Source organism: Onychomys torridus, chromosome 21 (genome assembly GCF_903995425.1).
Source record: "Onychomys torridus chromosome 21, mOncTor1.1, whole genome shotgun sequence".
Classification (NCBI taxonomy): Eukaryota; Metazoa; Chordata; class Mammalia; order Rodentia; family Cricetidae; genus Onychomys; species Onychomys torridus.
In genome coordinates, this window is record NC_050463.1 from 22723666 (window position 1) to 22744560 (window position 20895).

Genomic DNA, 20895 nt, shown 5'->3' on the forward strand with positions numbered 1-20895 from the left:
TGTGTGTGTGTGTGTGTGTGTGTGTGTGTGTGTGTAGACAAAATGTGGAAGTCCGTTTTCTCCTTTCGTGATGTGGGTCCCAAGGATCAATCTTAGGTCATCAGTCTCGGTGGCTTCATTTATTCATTTACCCACTAATGCATCTCAGTGGCCTCTTGGTTTTGTTCTTGGACATCATTATTATCTAACACACACACACACACACACACACACACACACACCAGTCATTTACTCATTATCGTTAATTGACTCAGTCAGACTCTTCCTAAAGCTCTCTAGAGACTGCTAAGTATCTCTGACTATGGAGGAAGACAAATACAGAGTATTTCAGAGTGTGGCTGGTTCCTGAGGGACAGAGTGTATCTGAGAAAGCCATTGCTGTAAAGAGGGCCAAGGGCAAAGCCGAAAGGCACAGAGGACCTCAGAGGAGAGATGTCTCTTTCTCATTCACACTTTTGTGTGTAGGGGGAACTGTGTCGAGCAACAAGACAAATTTCTGCCTCTGCTTCTTCTTTTCTATGATTCCTGCTCCAAAGACCCGGAACTCAGACCACTACTTTTAAATGTTTAGGTATACTCCGTTGTCCCCCTTAGTTCAAAACTAGATCATGTCCCTCTGTTTCTATAGAAAAGGAAACTCAAGATTCAACAACGACACGGGAGCAAAAACACTTGGCTATCAGCCTGTTGAAACAGAGAGGCCTCCTCTGATTGGACATTTCACTCACAGCAATTTACTCTGATAAATCCAGTCTGTGGAGCCAACACAGTCGGCTTCATAGCCTGGATTCTAGATACAGGCTTTTCTTTCCCTCTTGTTTACATTTGGATTCAGATAGAAGAAAACAGTCTTCTGATGTTACAAGGAAACCTCTTAGGGATTGAGCAGTTGTGAGTATTTTTGCCCCACCCCCACCCCCAAAACCTGGCCTGGGTCTTTCTGCAGTACATCAGCCAGTCTTTACCTGATGCTTGCCCACTGTCCCCTCAAGCTTCCCGCTGCCAGCTGCTCACTACAGACCAGAGCATTTCCAAAGCCTGGATTTTCCAGGCTGTCTTTTAGCCTCTGGCACTATAAGATTTTTCTATTTCCTTTAGTGTTCTGACTATCCCTTTATCCTTTGAAATATGTCATGTAGGAATTATTTCCCTCTGGAGGTTTTAAGACATGAAAGGAAACACAATTCTAGATGGCTTTGAACTTTTTTTTTTCAGTTTGTATATAGAAAAATTCACAAACAAAAGCTCTTATTTCGGGGGTGGGGGAGAGCTTTGAATCATTTTTGAATGATAACACCCTCAGATTCTTAAATACCACAAAAGAATTTGGGATGAAGCTGACTCTATTGACTATCCACTATGGTCTCTTTCTGCAGTGCCGATGTGCACCAGGAGTTTTCAGTTCAGGTCTCTGTCCTGTTATTCACAGTGTGGGCCTAAGAGGTGTCTTGACGCTCCATGCCTTAGCTCTCAGGCCTGAAAAATGGGCAGTAATACTACATGGCAGTTCAAGTAGAATTGATTGGAGGTCATCAGAAAATGATGATAAATGGAAAAAGTTATGAGCAAGAGAGGAAATTTTGCAGGTGACCATAAAGCTCCAAGTGGGTGTGAGATGTGTCTACTCTATTCACAGTGCCTATGATTTCATTTTCAAGTGATATGATGTTGCTCCCTTGTAACTTCGGTTTGTATATTTTGCCCCTCCTTGCTCCTGCTCCTAAAAGTGAGCTTGTTCAATTTGTTTTCCCCTGTGCTTAAAAACATACTATTTTGTGATATCTTTACAACAAAAATTACTCACTAATGGTCTATGCTTCAGTTTTTCATTTCCTAGCATTTCATAGCTCTCAGAGCTAACATATTCTATATGATATTTAAGTAAGAAGTATTTTATCATTTTCCACACCATGTTGCTTTATTTCTTGGTGGGCCTTAACATATCTTGCATGTAGCAGAAGTCACATTACTATCTCAAGGAGATGCAAATCCCAATGTCACCGCGGAATTGTCTGAGGTTCCACATCTACAGTTGCAGTGGTGGTGGTACTTCCTAAAGACAAATCCACAAGAGAGTGAACACCAAGACTCATGTTCCACCAGGTTAAGAGAATAAATTATTTGTCCACACTTAAAGTTCAGATGGATGGAATTTGTGGAACTGATAATACAGTTCTTAGGCACCCTGCAATGCCATTTTGAACAGATATTTAAAGTACTATATACACTCTTTCCCATATGCCTTACAATTTTCCTGGAATTATTCATTTCTCTTTGCCTCAGTTTTGACATTTTCCACTTTTAAAACATGCCATCCTGGGGTTATATGCAAGCTCTTGATCCCAGGCTGTTATTCCCTTTGGAGTAAAAGTCAGAAAGTAGGTTTTATGTCTCAAACAATTTCAGAAATTAGTAAAGATTTCTCTTTATAATCCTATACTCATTATTTTAAAAGTCATCATTTTAAAGTTTGGTCTACTGGAAACTCAGCTCAGAAAGAGCTAATGATAAACAAAATGCCAAAACCTTCCTCATCAGCACAGACACATACAGCTAATGTATGTGAACCCTGTTTTTAATCATTGCAAGGCTAGGTCCTGCTGCCAGTGGTACACAGCTGTCTAGATGTGGGTAGGTGGAGCCCAGAGAGATTCAGGATGCTCTCCCAACAGACAAGAAAAGGATTACTGATAGCTTTGGAAGTCAACCTCCAGGAGATTTAGAGTGAGCATCTGTCCAAGGATTTGTCAAGAAACTCATTCAGTCTGCCCTTCGCCTAACCACAGAGATTGGACCAGAAGGGAACAGGACAACACTCTACCCAAGCAAAGCACCTCTCAGTGGGAAATTCTACCCAGCAGCCATCTGAGCTTTATAGAGAGCAGCAGGGAGTCACATTGGCTCAGTTTCCTGTTGCATCACATTCAAAAAGACTTGATGTTGTTGGTACAGTGCGCACAGACAGGTTGATGGTCCGCAGACTTAAGTTTCTGAAAGATTGCACACCCTTCTCCCAGTCTAATGGCCAGGATATAACGAGAAGACATAAAAGAATGTAAGCTGGTAAGTCAGGTGGACCAGAGTGGAAACCACCCCTCCCTCCCCCTTACTATTGTGCATGAAGCACTGTGAGGCACATTGTTTAATGACTGTAAGCCTTGCTTTCTTAGCCTGACCTAGACAACAACAACCACAAATAATCTCTCTGAAATAAGGACGTGGTTGAGCATATAAAGTGCTTGTCTCGCAAACATGAGGGTAAGGATATTAGGATGTCTGCAATTCCAGCTTTCAGAATATGGAGACAGGAAACCCCTGGAGCAAGCTGGCCAACTAGACTGGACTAATCAGCAAGCTTAGGGTCCAGTGAGAGACCCTGACTCAATGAATAAGACAGAGAGCTACTGAGGAAGACTTCTGATGTCAACCTTAGGCCTTCATATGCATGTGTGGGTTCAGATATGTGAACCCTTACGAAGATATACACACACACCAGAGGGAAAAATGAAAATATGTCTGACAGAACTGTCACCTCTCTTTAAAGGACCTGGCACCAGGCAAAGCAGACACAAAAGGAAATGTTCTATCTCTTTTAATCTTCTCATTCAATCTGCTGGTTGAAAAGTTGAGTCCTCCCAGGGTATTTAGCCCCAGACCTATCAAAGCACGGATAACTACATAAATGATAGGCTGGTCTCCCCTGACACAGTATGCTGGGGCTTTGAGTGAGTGGGAATCCCTAGTGTCTTTGTTTCCTGCAATTGTATTGCGTCTTTGTAAGCTTCAGCCTTGGAACACTGGCACCTCAAGTCAGTCAGACACGCATACTCAAAGAGAGCCACGCTACAGTGTGTATGCATACCTAGTTAGATGATAAACAGTTCCTGTCATTCCAAAGGGTCCACCTGCTGCCCAGATCCCCAGTGCCCGTGCTATCGACTCCCTGAGAGGCTACATCTCAGCAGGAATGTTTACTCTCCTGATACTCTTAACATTAGACAGCCAGTGTCTTTACTACCAAGAAAGGTCAGAACTGCTCAAAAGGGACTGTCAGGCCTACAGTCAGGCTGGAGGCAAGGCCACCCAGGGACAGTGCCAGAGAAGCTGGAGTTGAAAAGAGCAAAACTTGACAGAGACAGTGAAACAAAAGAGGGCTGGACACCCGATTTCCTAAGAACTGTTCCGTCGCCCATACTGTGGCCGCCTTTGGCTCTATAGTGAAAGACTCCGCAAAAGAGACAGTACAGAGAGCCCAGAACACGTGTAAGCACCTGGGAGATGCATTTCAAAACTACTTGCAGCCTTTATTTTTTCTGCTCACATGAAGAGTCTGCATTACATGTCTTTCAAGGAAACTTTCAAGCCATCCCGTTAGCAGTTACTGAACTTAATTTTTCCCAATCCTGCAAAAACACCTGGTATTGAACACAAGGCTGGATAGTGACCAGGAGGATGGCGATGATGTCATCTCTCAGGAGGCAGTGCAGGGAGCAGAGATCCTCAGCCTGTGTCATGCCAGCCCGAAGCCTTGCAGAGGCTTTGGGTGAGAGCCCAATCACATGCCAGCCAGTTTCACTCAGCCTCATTAGAATCGCAGGATAAGAGGAGCTAAAAATACTCCATTCTGTCTTATCTGAGACTTAACATACACTCTGCCCGTCAAAGCAAGGGCATCAGTAGAAATGAGATGCTATGTGTGTATGTGAGCATGCTAATCCATGTGTGCACATTGTCTTATGCTTGAAATCAGGTTGTGACTCTTGGGTGTTGTGAGTGAATGTCAATCCCCACTTCTTTCTGTCTCAGGGGCAGGTCACAAGCGGCAAACGTCACGTAGAATAAGGACATCAGTCCCCTTAGCTCCCCAAGGTTCAACAAGCATGCAGGCCTGTGGCAAGTGGCTTAGAATGGTGCCTTGGTTGGTTTTCTCTTTCTTTCTCTTTAGATTTGAAGACAGGATAATGAAAAATTTCAAAGACCTCTTCTCTGTTCTTTTAAAGGCAGGCCCGCCCATCCTACAGTTTTAACATTTTAACTGAGGCATGCCTCACAAACCTAAAACCCACACCTCTGAAGTCTAGCCCGTAGCGACTGTTTAGTAAGTTCACTGGGTTATGCTGTCTTTGATCCTACTTCTGTTCTGTGGCATGGAACGATCCCAATAAGACTATTTCCAGATAATCTTGACTTCTTCCTTCAGCGTCGAGCAAGCCCTCACACAGTTTCTGACTCTATTGTCTTGTCTTTTCTGAGTTAGCCCTGAAGAAATGTCACTATAAAAACGGGTTCTGCATCTTACTGTAATCGTCTTTCCTGGAACAGTACAGAAGGGTAGAATTTACCGCAAACTTTTAAAGATATTTAAAAGTTATTTGCACTGGACATCTCACAATTCTGTGTGGGTTTTTTGTTGTTGTTGTTGTTGTTGTTGTTATTGTTGTTGTTGTTTGGGTTTTTTTTTTTCAATCTTTATTGCTTTGTGCAGCTGCAGATTTAAAGTCTTGAGAACAACCCAAATACCTTCTCCCCAGGAGTACTATTAACTCAGTCATTACTGTTGAGGGGGAAAAACTTCCAGAGTGATGCATAGAATCAACACTGAGGAATCTCAGGTCACTGCCCCATGTTTAATGTTATACAAGTGTGAATGTCTTTGACCACTTCAGTCTGTTGGTCGTAACACAGTATCAAGGAGCCCCATGTCATTACTTCAGCTTTTCACAATCCTCCTGGTGGCCCCAAGGTGTCACCCCTTTGGTCCTCTTATCAGTACAAACCCATCCCAACCATTAGGGAGAGAATACAGAAGCCAGGAACCGTTGGCATATTGCCCTGTACAAAGACTCCTACGCTCCTACCAAATGCCTAAGACGAAAGACACATTAGGCTCTAAGAAGGTGTAACTATCTTACCGTGTCCCATGACAGTGTGAGCAAAAGAGTGAATTTAGGCTCATTGGTGATTTTAGAAAAGAACACAAAAACAATGCTCACTGAATTTGAAAGGTAAATTTCACATGTGGGTATAAAAGAATGCTGGTATCTATTTGGAATAATGCATGGTATAAATATGAAGCCATGGAGCTTGGCATTTATGGGCAATGCCAACTGGGTGCCATCTTTGCTCCCCAGCACACAGATCTTACATTCTGCATAAACTTCATATTACCTGTTTCTATACCCTGCTTCATTCTAAAAGTTAAATACACAAAGTGCCTTCCATGAGGTAAATACCTTTTCTAGCACGCAATCCCAAAGATGCTTAAAATGGGGAGTGGCCATATTTGGATGTCCTTCATTTAGCTCAGCAAATATAAATCCTATATGTCAAGCACAAAAAGTAGATGGCTGATTTGTGCTCTATTATTTGCCATCAGAAAACTGTATTATGCTTGTTTTCTTTTTTTTTTTTCCCTTCTCTGGAACTCAGAGCAGGGGCTTTGGGACATGGTCTCTCATAAATTACAAGCTATTATTAGGTTATCATAGTAAAACATCATGGGTCAAGACAAACAGCAAAACTCTCTGCAATTCCAAACAAAAATGATCCCCAATAGGGTCTGCAACCAGGCTCAGCAGAGGACTAATTATAGCCTGCCATTCCTGAGCTGTATTTACAAAATAACAAAGAAAGCACAGTTGTACAAAATGGTCATGAAAATGCCCTTCTCGCTGAGGCTTCAGATAGCTTAAACTGGCAAGGAGAACCCCCAAAGGTAGCTTGTCTGTCAAGTGGGGACCTGAGGGTAAAGGATGCTTGTGTGGGAGTGGGCAGCTGCTATGTCCCTGCTCTAGAAATCCTTAGAGGTGCTACCTGCCCCAAGCTCTGTGCTTCTGGAGTCCTGCATTTGGTCAGTAGAGAGAAGTTGATGCAGAAGAAGTTGCTACCAGTACGTTTTCTAAAATCAAATATTGTTGTCCTCAGTCTATGGTGGATTTTTGGTGACAAGAAATAAGCATAAAAATCTGTAAGACTGCCTGAAAAGACCCATAAATAACTAGGGAGCTTAAAATGATCTGTGAAATAACGTGGCACTGTTCCACAAAAAAACTCAAGCTGCCTTTCTTTTCCACTCATCTTAAGGGCATTCAAAAAGGGGTGTACCAGTTTGCAAAGATATCCAAAGAAAGGAAGTAGCATATAAGCAGTGAGTGGCTTCAGACTACTCTGCATCCCTTCCCCTCATTCGTTCTAGAAATATCTCTCAAGGACCCACTAAGCACGAGGCAAAACTTCACAAGAGAGCAGTAGAGGGATGTAGGGAATTCCAGGGAGCCTGTACCCCATTTCTGGGCATGGCACTTAGGAATGAAGACAGAGACTGTTGAGAAGCAAATAAAACAAACTACAATGTCATAGAACAGTCTTTATGTGGGGGTGGGGCAACGTTTGACTAGGGCAGGTCAACTCCTTAGACCACTAATCATTGACAGCTTACACATAAGCCTTTAGCCTTCCCCCACAGACTTACACTGACAGGTCTAGTCTTTAAAGCTATGGGAATGTATTACATGTTCTCAGCTTCCCGTTTCACATGATGCCTTTGGTCATTTAGTGTTTTCTTCTCTATCTACAGGCTTCTACTCTCACTTCACATCTACCACAGCTGCTCTCCCCAGTGCCCTGGATTTTTTTCTCCCTAACCTCCTTGATTCCCTCTATACTAAATATTCTAGGTTATTTCTGGCTTTGAAAATATCTATGATCCCACCAAGGCATGAATTATTAATGATGATTTCCTAAGGGTAGACTATTTTAAATTAATACACACAATGACGAAATGTTTCAATGTCAGCTACATGGGTGTGGTTTCATTGACTAGAAAGTAATTTTGTGTAACTGAACCACTTTAATACTCAGATGCTCCAAAAGTTAGATAATACAGAGGTTTATCAGTGCCAAACATGGATCACGATCTAGCAAAGTGATGAAAAGATACTGTTTTCCCCTTGGGGGTGAGGGTGATATGAAGCTAAGGGCAGCTGCCCAACTCACCTCATAATTGTTGGTGAAAGCAAGAAAAATCACATAACAGCTGTGTAAGTGCTCTGAAACAGACACGGATCTGTAAGATTAGAAGATGTTTGCCAGCAGGCATTAAGTATCCAGGGCTATTGTTCTGGGTGAGTGGGAAAGAGACAGGTGGGTTCAACTCGTTGGGTGTCCTGGGCATCCTGCGTAGTGTTTGTAGTACTAATTACACGTCTAGAAGGATCTCAAGTATAAAGGCTGAAAGATGCAAGCATTGTGTTTCTTTCTCAAGTATCTCAAAGTCATAGATCTCTCAGCAAGCCTATAAAAGCTATTTGTCAGGTCATGTGACTATACAGAGCAGTTCTGTGCAATGCAATCAACAGAACATACTGTTGGTTGATAAAATATAAGGTATCTGTAACACAGGATACAAAATGAAGACACGAGGAATCGGAGACACAGAGGCTCTCTGTTGGTGACGCTTCTTTAAAGGTCATGCTCCTCAGCTGAGCACAGGGGTCTTACCCTTTAATCCCAGTATTTGTGAGGCAGGCATAAGCAAATCTCTGTGAATGGAAGGGCAGCCTGGACTACATAACTAGTTTTGAACCAGCCAGGGCTATATCATAAGACTTACCCTGTCTTTAAAAAAGAAAAAAATGATTTTTTTTTTTTTAAAGAAAGAAAAAAAAATCTGCTCTTCTTTGTAACTTGTCCTATCCTGGACACATTCCTGAACCTAAGCTCCAGGCTAAGCCCTGATGGCCAGGATGCCCCCACTTGGTCTCTTATGCAACCCCCTCCTCAGCCTCTATACCCTTTAAACACTTCCATTCTGTATGTTGTATGTACAATGCTTTGCATCTGCCTGGATTAACTCTGACCATTGGAACAGCCAAAAGTACCAGAAAAAAAATTGTAAACCCAACTCTCATTCTTGTCTAGTTAAACTGTAGCTCTTATAAGCCTATTTTTAGTGTCTATATTTATTATGAGCCTTTTAATAACAGAAATAACAATACATGTCCCTTGTAAATAAGACAGGAAATATTAATTAGCTGTGAAATATAGTCTCGCCGTCAATTAACATTCCAGTGGCTTTCAAATTTTAAATTTCTGTAATGTTTAAAGAAATTGCACAAAAATATTCACACAAGCCTATCTGACTTATTGACCCATACTTTTTAAACAAACTAATCTTACGTGTATCACATGACCTGCTTTGTTACTGAATAATAGTGTGTCATGAACACTTAGAGTACTCTTACAATTTTAAGAGTTGTAAACTATTATATGAAGTCACAACTTATTTTATCAAAGATATTGGACAAGTTGGTTTTCCCAGTTTTCCTCTAACATTAAAAACTCTGCATTAAGGAAGACTTTACATAGACTTATACACCTGCTCAATTTATTCCCAACTTTAGTTCCGTTTCTAAATCTGCAGAAGTGCTGGAACAGTGCATGAGCTCTTAGGCTTTTGATTGGCACCTGTGTATTCTTACCTCACATAGTTACATACACTTATGCAGGAATGAGCTAATTCCGGGATCCACACCAAATCACAGCCAAATGGGAACACAACACTTAAATCACCGGAACTTTTCAGCATCCCCTCCAGAACACCTGTCCTTGAATGTCACCTGCCCCCTCCCATCCAAGTGCTGATGGGGGTTAAACATTGACGTCTTCTGTTTGTTGCCTCTATTTGCTTATTTAAGTAGTGTCTATATTTATCCAGACTTAAAATGAAAAAAGTCACCCATTCAGAAGAGTCCATCTGGGTGGAATAATTATCCCCAGGACAAAGGAACATGTTGGGTGTCTAATGTGCTGTCTAGATTCACAGGGTCAATTGCTACAGTAACTGAGCTGACCAGGAATTTCCATCACAGCCCTATAGGTGAGAAGAGGGGTTTGGGGACAGGTGGGGGTGGGTGGGTGAAAGTACCGTTTCTCAGTCAGATCCTTGGCAGTTACCTCTAGCTCTATCAAGACCCCTAGCTCTAAGGCACATGATTTTCCCACTCTAGACTGGGACTTGAAGCATAGATGACTTGAGAGGAGGATTCAAGGAGATAAGTGTTCCAGAATTATAACAACGCATAGGAGTAAAAGGGTAAGCTTGTACACAATGATGGTGGGGCAGATGAATAGCCAGGCGGCGGTGGCCCACGCCTTTAATCCCAGCACTTGAGAGGCAGAGGCAGGCGGATCTCTGTGAGTTGAAGGCCAGCCTGATCTACAGAGTGTTATCTATGACATCCAGGGCTGCACACAGAGAAACCCTGTCTCAGAAAACAAAAATGAGAGAGAGAAAGACAGACAGAGAGAGAGAGAGAGAGAGAGAGAGAGAGAGAGAGAGAGAGGGGAGAAATAAGCTGGGCCTGGATTATCTTAGAAACAGAAAGTGAGTTTCTATGTCACAAACCAGCTGGCATGAAATGACAACTAGTAATGCCCCTGTGCTGGAGACCCAAATGTGTGTTCTTTTCCCTTTTCAAAATCAGCCAAATGCTACTGAATTCATTCAAACCGAATTTATACTCTCCTACACTCTGTGTTATTAAGTTTCATAATATAAGTAATAGAATCATACTTCAAATGTAGAATCATTAGAACCTTGGTGCTGTTTTAAAAATAGGTTTACTCATGCCTGTTTGGGGGTGTTGTAAAGAAAGACAACATAAACGTGATCCAAGAAAAGCCAGAAATCAAGGACTGAGCAATGACTTTGATGTCAGTTACTACTCTCCCAATGTTCTAGAAGAACAGAGGGCCTTCCATGAAAGCAGCTCCCTTTTAGCCCGTTTCTAGCCCTTTTTAGTACAGTATTTCGCTTAAGAAGCCGAGCTGGTGCTTCCACAGAAAATGATTTCATTCATTTTCCTTCTCATACACAGCCATTGTAACACTGGGTAGTTACAGTTGATGGCAGATGAGACAAGGGTTCTTGGTATTTTCTTTCATCTCTTTTCAGTTTTATGATGTGTCCATGATCTAGTCTTTTTAGTTGACCCCCAGGACTGACGATGGAGAAATCTGGCCTCCAGCCAAAGCCCTATGAACAGGTCTCTTTTTGTCCTGCCAGCCAGCTCCCAAATAACAGCACAAGGACTTTTTATCAACTATGAAAGCTCAGCCTTTAGCTTAGGCTCGTTGCTAACTAGCTCTTAGAACTTAAATTAACCTACTTTTGTTCATCTGTGTGCTGCCACGTGGCTCATGGCTGTAACCTCTCTCTTTCTGTGTGTCTTGCTTGTTTTGTGTCTCCTGGCATCGCTCGCGTGCCTCTGACACTGGCCTGCCTGGGAGACTGCAGAACTAGGAATCCACATCTGCCTGGGAGACTGCAGAACCAGGAATCCACATCTGGCTTCTTGTTCAGAAATTTTCATAGCTTTTTCAGACCCTATGTTTGGATTTTTGAGCCCTGCATTGGACGCCAGATATAACATTTTCTATTGGTTTATTAATAAAAAGAAAATGATCAGGAGTCAGATATTAGGGTAAAACCTGATAAATTCACAGAGTGACAGAGAAAACGATTAGCGACCTCTCCACACTTCCCTGTTCCAAAAGGCCCACCCATCTCCTTTGAACCCTCCATATTCCTCTTGTGTGTCCGTGAGACCCAGAGAACTCTGTGGTCCACTCCTGTAGCATGAATCTTAAAAGGTCTTATTAATAAAATCAAACCTGAGGCCAGTTATTGGAGTGAATGCTGGAAGATCAGAGAAGCAGAAAAAGCCACGGCCACCTCACCTCACCAGTTCCTCAGCTGATCCTGTTTCCTCAGACCGGAAACCTCTGAGTCCTCATCTGAATGGGTTTCAGCTGAACTGCTGCTAAAAGTCTAAAAGCTTAACCAGCTAGTTCCTGGTCCTCATGCCTTATATACCTTTCTGCTTTCTGCCATCACTTCCTGGGATTAAAGGCTCTTGTTACCAAGCCTGGCTGTTTCCAACGTGGCCTTGAACTCACAGAGATCCAAGTGGATCTCTGCCTCTGGAATGCTAGGATTAAAGGCATGTGTGCCACCATTTTCTGGCCTCTATATCTAGCGGCTGTTCTGTTCTCTGACCCCAGATAAGTTTATTAGGGTGCACGATATTTTGGAGGACATAATATCACCACACACTCCTGCCAGCTAAATGTGGACTGTGCCCTCGGAACCGAGGCCTGACTTCATTGGCAGTCTCGGAGTGAAAACACAAGCAAATCTCCTACAACAGCCCTGCTCCTTTGAAATGAATCTCAGCTTCGCCTCCCCTTGGTAATGTAACTCTGAGCGCATCCCTTATTCTTTACACTTTATTTGTCTTGTCTATAAAATAGAGGTAATAATAGGTGTACACGTTATAGGGTGATCTACATTAAGTGGGAATCCCTGTATAATGCTTAACCTACTAAACCCAAACAAATGTTCACTATTGTCTCCATTGCTACCATCATTTCTAGACATTGCAGACCAAAATATGTTCTCCCATCATCCAACAGAAAATCTATTAGCCCCAAATCACCTTCCTGAAGGAAACTGATGAATGTCATCACCATAATCTCTGCTATTGATGGAACAAAAATTCCTGAAAACGTAATAATAGATACTGGGGTGGTTTTTTTGTTTGTTTGTTTGTTTTTTATTTTGTTTTCACAACTACCACCTTCCAGGTACCAGACTAGGTCTTTTTACATTGCTTTGTGAGATCACTCTTTAGCATCCATACAAATGAGCGCTTACATTTTACCCAATTTACAAATGAGGTTTCAGAGGCCCCTGAGATCAATTATCCTGAATTAACATAGTCAGTTCATGGGAAAATGAGAGCTAGGCCAGCTCTGTCTCCACAGCTTAGCTCCTTGGTACCAAAACTAGATTATGTAGATCATGTCCTTTAGGACCAGGGTTCCTCAGTAGTAATGGTGGCCACCCACAGAGTTCTACTGATTCGGGTGAACCTATCAGCCACCTTCCTTAGCCTCCATTTGGTAAATAGCTCCATGATGAACAGACATCATCATCGTTCAGCTGCCTGCCCATAACATTTAAAAAGAGCAAAAAGGACCTCTCTCACATGAGTGTACCTCACACCCCCTGCTTGATGAAGCACACATTGGAATTTCAGACATTGTCCCTTATATAAGTCTTTTTTTTTTTTATTTCTTGCAATAAACAAATGGGACTCCAAAGCGACGGTACCAAGGTGGCAAGCACACATAGTCCCGTCTACTTCAGACCCACATGAAAATCTCCAGAGACAGCCAGAGAGGACTCGGCACTGGTTCTCTGCAAACTAGGCTAGTTTGTTGAGGGTTTCTTTAGAACCAGAGAGAAGACAGAGTGAGTGACCAAGAAATGTAAATGAATAAAGCAATTCCCATTCCAAGTAAGCCACCAAGGTCATTTTAAAGCTTCAAGATGGGGCTGAAGAGACGGCTGGTTCAGCAGTCAGGAGTGTGCACTGTTCTTAAAGAGAATCAGTTCTGTTCCCAGCATTCACATCCAAGGGCTTACAACTGCCTGCAGCTCCGGCTCAAAGCGGGCCTGTGCTCTCTTGATCTTTGCAGACACTGCACTCATGTTCATGATCCCCCCTTCCTACCATGCACACAATTAAAGAAATGCAAATAAAATATTTTTAAAAATTAAAATGCTCTGGAGATTTATTCAGCAAGGAAAAAAAATAGAGCCAGGGATTTTTTTTTTTTTTTTTTTTTTTACCAAATTTTACCAAATGCCAGGAACCTAGGAGTTCCACGGAGGAAGAGTCTACGATCCTCTCAAGAATTTATGAACATTTCACATAAAAACTACCCTGTTTGAGCGATAGATTGGAGGATTGCCACTTTCAGCTGAGAATGTGTATCAAAGTACACTTTGGAAAGATGATTGAATAGTTTGTGCTCTTTCTTTTCTTCTCGTTGTGTATCCTGAAATATAAACTCCCTTTATTTCCCTCTTTGAATGAGAGTTTCTTTCTTTGAGCTTTTAACTTCAGAGCATCAGATATATGGTAGGAAATCTAAGGCCCAGGAGTACCCTTGCAAAATGCTTGCGTTCACGTTAACATATCAAAATGAAAAATAATTTTGGATAGCCAAGGCAGCTCGCTTTGCTGGTGACATCAGAGCCATCTCATCGGAAACCTTGCCTTAGCCTAGGGGAGTCACCTGTCTTCCTTTAAGGGACTAAGAAGCCATGGATGCCAGTGGCTAATGCTTGTGAAACCTTTAAAACCGTCAATGCCCCCAGACTAGTAAGCAGAGTCAGGGGGAGCCAGCAAGTGGCCCTTTCCCAACGTTGTCCTGCTGATTCCAATTGCCCCCTGGGGATAAAAATGACAAACAGCAGGAGCTTTGATCTTGACTACGTGCGACCTCTTGTGAGTTTTTAGTGACTATCTCCATATCTTTCTCAATCTCTTTAAGGACAGCTTTTATGGGCAGAAAGTTTTAGGGCTCCCCCACCTCATCTCCACCCTTGACTTAGCTTGTCCAATTCTTTTTCCTTACTCAAAGTTAATCAGTTAATTGTAATTCTCTGGTTTCTGGCACTCTGCTTGGAGGCTAAATATGGATTGCTTTCATGTGAAATGGGGAGGAAGGGGAGGAATCCATATTTACTTGGGTATATAAATGTCACAACTAACTCTAACCAGAGGCTAAAGCCTGTTTATGTCTGGCTAGTAATAACAGAAGAATTAGCACCAGAATAGATTATTTCTGCCTGGATTCTTGAGAGGGAGGCAGAGGACCAGGAAGAGAGAAAAGGACAGAGGAGCATGCATATGTAATGCTTAAACAGTACCTGCATTACAGCCATTTGGAAGATGGTGGGCTTAACCAGATCTCTAATGACTTTTGAAGACTTAGGTCTTCTGAAACTCTTAAAAATAAGATTTGCTTTAATTTGTGAGAATAATTTTTTATGTGATCATATTTAAAAGCAGGAGACTATAAAGTTGCGAAGTTTCTTAGACAAAAGATGTTTGTTATGGCTCCCAAAAGTTTAGAAGCGTCAGTATGAAGTCTGGCAGCTCTCCTACACTCCAGAGTCTCTGACTCTGCTGCTTTGTAGAATCAGCTACTAATATTAAGCACTTATTAGATTCCACTCGTGATGACTCATTTCCCTTCAAAGCCTCCAGGTAGATACACTTCTATCTTTTCTCCTCTAAGAAGAGGTGCCAGAATCTAGTTCATTTAGGAAGATTCCTCCCCTCCCTTCCCACCACCACCACTGGCTTTTCAGTGTAGCTGTGCAGAAATACTGTTTTTAAAATAATAATAATAATAAGCATGAAGCATAACTCAGAGTGAGATTACAGTTAGGCAGCCCCAGCACCTCCACCAGGGCCACCCAAGTTGTTTTATGAGCAAAATGACTATCATATCTGGGGCATCAAGATTTCCAGGAGAAACCAGCTACTCCCCACCTCTGATTAGCTGCTTACCTGGAACATCAGCATCCATGCCTCCCAGCAGGACCCCACACTATGGGCACTAGCAGCCTGTCCTCTTGGTTCAGAATCTTAGAACTGTGGCTCTCTAGCTGTGGAACTAAAGTACTTGTTGAAAAGGAGTATTCCCAAGTCCTTTTTCTATAAGGTTTAAGTAAATTAGCCTAGAGTGGATTCCAAATATACATTTTGTAAGCAAAGGTTTCCACATATGTCTGATGCCTATAATATGAAAACACTTCTAAAATGAAACACGGCCTTTGAGACAAAGTTTCCTCTTTCCCATTTATATTGTAGCTTCCCACATACAGGTGGGAGATAATAAATTTACCAACACTTTTTTACCTAATTTTTTTTTTTTTTTTTTGGTTTTTCGAGACAGGTTTCTCTGTGTAGCTTTGCACCTTTCCTGGAACTCACTTAGTAGTCCAGGCTGGCCTCGAACTCACAGAGATCTGCCTGGCTCTGCCTCCCGAGTGCTGGGAATTACAGGCGTGCACCACCACCACCCGGCCTTTTTTACCTAATGTTAAAAGATAAAAGATTGGGCTGTGTGGTTTAATTTTATTAAAACTAATAACATCTTGCTCGGGGCAAGGGCTTCAGGTCTGAAAATCTTCCTTCCTTGAATTGCCAGTACTTCTAACGGAAGCAATTGGCCACATCTTAACTATAGAAGAAATCCCACAGCAAACTTAATATGCTGGCATATTGTGTGGACCACCCAATAAACAGCAGAGTTAGCAGTTTAGAGATCTTCTGGATTCTTCATTTTAGATGAGGAAACTGGAACTGGAAGGGGTATTCCTTACAAAGGAGCCTGCAGATAGCTGCAAGAGTATCTCCCTGGTGAGCCACCTCCTCCTTTGACACCATGAACCTCTGTACATCATGGACCGCGTCTTTGAGTGTCCGCCATCTGTATGTGCTGAAGGAGAACTAACCGTATCTTCACCATGGAGCTGGGCTCCAGAAAAGTCCCTCCTAAGTACAAATCACTTTGGAACTGGGCAGTTGACTTCAAAGACTAGAGAATAAAATAAGCCCTCTGAATGTCACTTCAGTGACACTCTTGAATTATAACAGAGAAGCCTATGTCCCACCTGTGACATTGTATGGATGGCCATTTCCAAGAGAGATGTTTAAGTACTATAAAGTTGAAGAGATCCAGGTTAAGAAAAAATAAGTCCTGGAGGAAAACAGGGAGTTATTCTTGTATGCTGACCTGATGTCTTGGCCAAGGCTAGATAAAGTGAACTGGAAACAGCTCTACAAAGGACAGTTATGACCTAACTTTCTGATGTGGGGTTTAACTCCTGAAAACCTTCCCTCTTCCTGATGTATAGTCATACAGACTAACAGGACTAAATGTTGTAGACTTTACAACTAGGTTACAACTCATTGGTGCTCAGGATGGGAATTTACAGCATGAGAAGCTGGCTGGGGGTAATCATGTATAAAAGTAGATGTATGCTGTCATCGGCATGTCTGAATGTTTGTGAATGGCAATGGGAATCTGATTCCTTTAATCTCTTGTGTTTAGTGAGCCAACCTCCCAACATTGCATCGCTTCAGAGACCAAGACAGTAGTTGTTTCTTGGCTTTTTCTTTACGGATCAGAGCTTGTCTTGTTCACCCACAGTCAGGTCATAGGCTCAGTGCTTGGGGTAGGGTTTATCACACTCGAACATATGGTGTGTGGGATGCTGTTCTGTGCACAGAGCATCAAAGAAGCATAGTGGGTGATTTGGGAAGACCCCATTGCACGGCATTTGGAAACCTAAGCTATCTCTAGCTATCACAGTCATGATTAATGATTTGGATTTGCATGCATTCTTTCAATGTTATTACATAGCTCTGAATTGAAAATAAAAATAGATAAATGGCCCAGTGAAAATAAAAATAGACAAATGGCCCAGTGAATAACCCAGGTAAATAAAACCTACCAGACTCAAGGAGGCCCAGAACATGTTTTATTTATGCAGCAAGTTGGTAATTTGGGCTCCTAATTGTCAGGGACTCTAGAGAAAAGTATTTGAAATCAGAACCTGTTGTTACAAATTGGAATGTTCACACAATATTCACATAAACGGGCTATTGAAAAATAGCAATACTGGAAATTGCCACAGAAGTTGGCATGCTCTCCAATCCAGCAAACATGACCAGCTTGGGTGGTCAGCTCCCCTGGATACCTGAATCTTTGACTATATTCTTTTCCCCTGCAGAGTGGAGGAGGTAGGAGTCCTGGAACCACATGTCAGGGGAGGAGGGCTGCTTTGTAACCTGTCCCTGCATCAGAAGGGAATCTCTCCTCCTCCAACTGCCCCACCTCACTTGGTTGGCCACCTGTCGCCACCAGACAGTGATGGCAGTCACTGGAGATCAGAACAAGGTTCAGGGGCTCCCCAGCCCTGGCTCTCCCCTAAGCTGCTTTCTCCTACCGTGGCCTCTTGATTCTTTATCTCTTTGTTCCACTGTACTGGCTGCCCTCAGAGAAGAAAAACATCAAACCTCGTTTCTTTTAGGCGGCTTCAGCATCAGCAGCTCCAATAACTTTTGATAATAATGAAGTGCAGAAACCATTAGGACGTGTCTGGCTTGCTTTATTCCCCCCATCTCTGAGGCTCCTGATTGAGCTGTTCTGTGTAAAGGCAAATGCAAAAGAAGGTAGAGCAAATCCAAAGGGTGGGTTAGCAGATGGTCTGTCTCTTCTCAGGCTTCTTCCCCTCAAAACAGAGAAAGCTCTTTGACAAAAACCTGCTGCAAAGTTTCTGGGTAGAAGGAACCGAGGGACTTGTAACAAACTAAGAAGAAACCTTTGGCCTTCCTGGGATAGGCAGTGTGGTGTGGGCTGGGAATGGACCTTGAAATCATGTTGGCCTAAAAATTTTCTTCTGTCCAGGACCCTTATCCAAGAGGCATAAGATAATGACATCAGAGATTCCAAAATTACAAAAAATGAAATAATTGCCTCTGGCTATAAGATCATGAGATGGTTAAATGAGAATACATACATAACCTGTATATGTTATATGGAGCACATAGTGCTTTTCTTCATCTCTTTGGTTTTAGAAAACACACAAAATCTACCATCCATCATACACAGTGATCACAATCAGCAAAACAGGGCCTCAGAGCTGACCAGCTCCTGTATTTGGAAGTTTTCCTGTGTCCCACCTGACCCACAGTCAAGACAAATCTCTTTCACCCGCCAGTCCCAAAGCTGCTTGTACCCAAGTAAACACACAGAGGCTTATATTATTTACAAACTTTAGGCCATTACCTCAAGCTTATTATTGACTAGCTCTTACACTTAAATTAACCCACAATTCTTATATATGTTTAGCCACATGGGTGAGTACCTTTTCTCACTTGTGCCTCGACATCTTGCTTCCTCTGTGTCTGGCTGGTGACTTTTGACTCAGCCCTTCCTCTTCCCAGAATTCTCCTTGCCCAACCTATACTTTCTGCCTGGCTACTGGCCAATCAGCGTTTTATTTATCAACCAATCAGAGCAACACACATTCACAGCATACAGAAAGACATCCCACAGCAAGCTCTTTAGAAAGAATATGATATACAGGTGCAGTAGGCTCTAGTCAACCTAAATAACTTCCTTCCCCATTACAAAGCAGCAGTACTACAGGATGATATGAACATGCACGCTTTTCATGTTGTTCCCATGGAAGTTTACTCGTAAGGATGTTGATGACAGAACAGAAGCAGAAAGAAGATATTGATTCAAGTATCACATGGCTACTTGCCCTGCCAGAGCCTGCAAGGCACCTATGGGACTCAGAAACTGGTAGTTCTACAACGCTCACCATCACCAAAGCTATAAATGGGAATTCAGTGTGCCGCCTTTATGGACATCCATTATGAACGTGTTGCTTGTTGCTCATGGTTCTTTACAGGGACAATGAAAACAGCTGTGTGTGTGTGTGTGTGTGTGTGTGTGTGTGTGTGTGTGTGTGTGTGTAAGAGAGAGAGAGAGAGAGAGAGAGAGAGAGAGAGAGAATGTATGAGATAGAGAGTGTATGTATGTGGAGAGGGTTCATGGCATCTCGTGGGTATGGAAGTTGAGGACAACAACTTTGGGGAGATAGTTTTTTACATAGGTTCCAAGGATTGAACTCAGGACAGCAGGCTTGCACTGCAGGCAACTTTTTCCACTGACCCATCTCACCAGCCCTGAAAAACAAAAAAAACAAAACAAAACAAAACAAAAAAACATCATTGTCAGGAACTAGGCATCACACAGGCCAGAAATGGAATATCTTCCTGATTAACAAGTGGGGCCATAGCTCAACCCATCCCAACTTGTGAACTAGTCTAGTTTTGTTATCTCTATAAAACAACAGAAAGCTATCTACCCTGATCAAGAAGTGTAAACAGCATTTTCCATATTCTCTCCCATCTTAAAAACAGCAAGTCTAAGTGAGTATCAGTATCCCATTCCACAGATGAACAACTGAGGCCTAGGGTCACAAAGCTCATTGCAAAGGATTAAAAACCTCTGTATGTTAATAAGCTATTGCTACCCAAAAACTTGCCCTCTCGTGAGCCATGACATCTCTATCTTCACAAAATGGCACAGTGAAGAGTGTTGGCCAACAGAGAGCTTCGAGGATACCTACTGGTGTCTGTGGCATGGCGAGGGTTAAGATGGTACAGTGAACAAGTGTGAGTCCTGAATGCAGGAGGCAGATGCCCCAAATTCACCATCGCTTCTTCTTAGCCGTGTGGCATGGAGCATGCTGCATGTGTATCATCCTTGGGCCTCATTTCATGACCTATTATTATTATCACAATCAATACTGTCAAACAGGTGAACCTACTTCCCTATTCTCGGGGCTCTAGGCAAATGTCAGCTATGATTACAGTCTGGTTCTTTTCAGTTGCAGTATTGACTTGCTCCTTGATCTTGGAACCTCTCTCCTGACATGTTAGCTCGCTCGTCTGTAAGCAATAGCTGCTGATCCAGCATTTTAGTAATACTCTCCAGCGACCATTTTCAACACGTAGTGACCTAGAAATCTTTCAGGATTCTGTGAAAATAGTTTTCTGGGCCCCAGGGATTATGACCAAGAACAGCTGGATGGAGCCTGGCAATAGTCAGTCTTTTGAAAGCCCCCATTGGATTTTGATGTAACTTGGGCTATGAACATTTCAGGAAATAAATAGATAGATAGATAGATAGATAGATAGATAGATAGATAGATAGATAGATAGATAGATAGATAGATAACTGCCATGGAAGCTCAGTAGACAAAGAACATGACATCTGTGGATAAAGAAATTGACTCACAGGACTTTCTCTGTCAGTAACACAGGCAGCACCAAGCTTGACTCCTGATATCTGTGCTCTGTTCCTTTGACCAGAAGACTGACTCAAAGAAACACAACAGACTACACCGGGCTTGAGTCTAGACTACACAGCGGAAGCTCCTGGCACCCCATG

At 42.5% G+C, this 20895-nt stretch overlaps 1 protein-coding gene across 1 annotated transcript in view; it reads left to right on the forward strand.

Annotated features, from left to right (window-relative positions):
- Window positions 1-20895, forward strand: part of Slc8a1 (solute carrier family 8 member A1) — a 310778-nt gene that overhangs the window by 273335 nt on the left and 16548 nt on the right. The gene's annotated exons all lie outside the window — the stretch shown is intronic.